Consider the following 2,835-nt stretch of genomic DNA (forward strand, 5'->3'; position numbering starts at 1 on the left):
ACATACTACGCAGCAGTGCATGTACACCATATTTTAACGTTTTAATTTCCATCCTGACTCAATAATGCTACTTCTTCTAATTTTAACAAAACAGTTGTATCTAGTGCAATTTTAAATAAAGTAAAAGTTTAAAGCTATTATGGTTTACAAATGCTCAGCTTGTGACAGGCACCTTTACTAAACATTTTGTTGATGTCACACCAGAGAACAAATTTTTACAGCCAATGGTTGAAAAATTAGGTATAGAAGTATGTAATTTTATGTGAATATAAGAAAAAATTGCAACTTAAATTTGAGCTGCCAAATTAATTTTTATCTGCACTGTTGATAATTTTGTCAGTAAAAGATGCCTGATCTTTGACATAAAATATTTTTCCATTCTTTGTGGCATCTATCTTTGTAATTCTAGATTTCTACATGTTCCTGTTAATTGAATTCCAAAGCTGGTATGCTGATGGAGTCACCTATTGGCCAAATTTCAAAAGTGATAATCAGATAGAAAGAGCAGTGAAGAATGCAGAGGAACCTGGATCAGACTGGGAAAAACATGATGTCAGAATCATGCAGTAAGCTATTCCAAGAAAATATTTTTCATCAAAAGTGAGGCTGGCTTTACACTTCGAAACTTTCACACAACTAGATGTAGCTTGCAAGTTGCATTAAGCATAATTTCTGTGCAACTTGACAGTTACTCACTCACTCAGTCACTTACTCATCATCTAAGCAGCTTATCCTTCTGAGTTGTGGTGAACTTGGCAGTTACACAAACCTAAATAAAATACACCAGTACACTGAATTATTCTACTAGTTTCCAAGATTAGTAGCTACTTAGTTTTCTCGCTAATTAAAATTCCATGCAACATGTTGTTTACCTTTGCATCTTTATTTATATTGCCTTGTGTTATTTTTCCAAGTATCACTGTTACATTTGCAGTATGAGAGCAGTCCTAATATGTTAAATATTCTAGATTATACCAGCCAAAACGATTGTGATAACAGCAAGCTATGGTTGTGGCTGAGTTTCAGAATGGTTTTATGGCATTTTTTGAGTTGTGTGAGGCTTTACATTATGCAACACAAGTGACGCAAGTTTCGTTTAAGTTTCAACCAATCAAACTCTTGTGAAAATTTCATTGCATAAAGCCAGCCTAGCCATTTTAGGCAATTTTAGAAAATGCAATTGATTTAGGGGCAGTAGCTTTCCAAGAGTAGTATACATTCACAAACACACACATAAATGTTAGCATTCAACAAATATACCTGTAGCAAAGTTTGCTTGTTTATTTATTTATTTTTTTATTTATTCATTTATTTATCAATCATAAACAAATAATGCATCCTGCCCCTCTAATTTGTTTATATATTTGATCTAAAGCTATCTGATTTAAAGTTTGTATTGATTTGAGCCAAATTTTTTTTTCCCCCAGATCAGTATTTAGAAGCAAGACAGCTACTAAGAAAATCCCTGACTCATAACACATCAGAGCTACAGTCTGACGAGGAAGAGGAGGAGATTAAAGGCAGGAGAAAACATAAACCAATGTTTGTATTTTCACATTTACCAATTGTATAATATTGCTTTTCATTCAGTAGAAGCAGTTATTGTATTAATAATACAATAATATAATATAATTGATTTCTTTAATATTCTTCTCCCACTCTCAGTAATTTTTTTTGGAGACACGGACAATGACAGCGAGGAGGAAGTGTTACCAAAAAAGAGAGCAAAAGGTTCACAGAAACCACTCCAATCTGAGAAAAACCCTTCACCTCCTGTCATACCCCCTCCTCCAAGCAGCAGTACTGTACCTCCTCCTCCCCTGTCTCCCCTGCCGATGCTATGCACTACTCCAGAGCCTCCCTGTACATGGGTTTGTAACATTTTTAATACTTTATTTATTTTTGGGCTTAAAATTTTTGCCTTTTTTCATATTTGTGATTTTTTTTTTCAGATTTCCCCTCCCCTTCCCTTTTTAAAACTGTTGAAATGTGAGTTGTCCTTTTGTATGAGTTGTAACTTTATGTAAATCCTTGCACCACACAGCGAAACTTTGTGCTCTTCTACAGGTTCCAAATAGAAGTCATTCAGCACCAATACCCAAGCAGCCCCCTACTGCAAGCCTGTACAGACCTGTCTGGAAGGGGGGGAGGTTAGGAACAGACAGTATTCCCTGCTCTGGTGAGTATTACTGTTATTGATCTATATATGCTTATAGTGGATTATTTTAACTGTTCTTGAAGCTTTAATGAACATAAACTTGAAGAAATCTTTTAATCACTAGGGCTGTTTACTCCAAGTCAATAAATCATAGCAGTGTGCACTAAGCCTGGGTGATGTGTTTGGATATCAGTGATGATTGACAAGTACCCTGATGACAGTCTTCAGTCTTAAATGCTGTGTTGGGAAACAGAACTGATACAGAAAGAGAGAGAACTAATTTCATTTTAAACAACTTGTTTACTAATATTAAATAATGTGTAAATGTAATACTATATTCCCTTTTACTGTCAAAACAATGGATTATTATGATAATTATTATAATGTGCACTGTGCCAGGGAGTTTCCCAGAATGTGACATATCAGGGGAAAATTGTAACCATTTTCCCTACAGCTTAAGATAGTTGGGTTGAGTGTAATACGTAATATATGTAATTTTAGTATAGTACCTCCACCAAAGCCCTTTTGTTATAACAATGGAAAATACGTTTTTTAAAGGCTGCACAAGCTGAAGACGAAAGAACAATTTTGCATTCTCATAAAAATGGAAACAAAATTTATGAAGTCAAGTAAAATAAATTTAGTGGTCAAAAAACGTAAACAACAAAAACATACAT

General features: G+C 34.3%; 1 long non-coding RNA gene across 1 annotated transcript in view; it reads left to right on the forward strand.

The window, feature by feature from the left end:
* The first annotated feature begins 1,432 nt into the window (after positions 1–1,432).
* Positions 1,433–2,835, forward strand: part of LOC118820508 — a 7,641-nt gene continuing 6,238 nt past the window's right edge. The window contains exons 1-3 of the long non-coding RNA XR_005008257.1: positions 1,433–1,542; positions 1,666–1,871; positions 2,068–2,179. This is a non-coding gene — a long non-coding RNA (uncharacterized LOC118820508). The remainder of the gene's footprint in view (positions 1,543–1,665; positions 1,872–2,067; positions 2,180–2,835) is intronic.

This window comes from Colossoma macropomum, unplaced genomic scaffold (genome assembly GCF_904425465.1).
Source record: "Colossoma macropomum unplaced genomic scaffold, Colossoma_macropomum, whole genome shotgun sequence".
NCBI classification, from domain to species: Eukaryota; Metazoa; Chordata; class Actinopteri; order Characiformes; family Serrasalmidae; genus Colossoma; species Colossoma macropomum.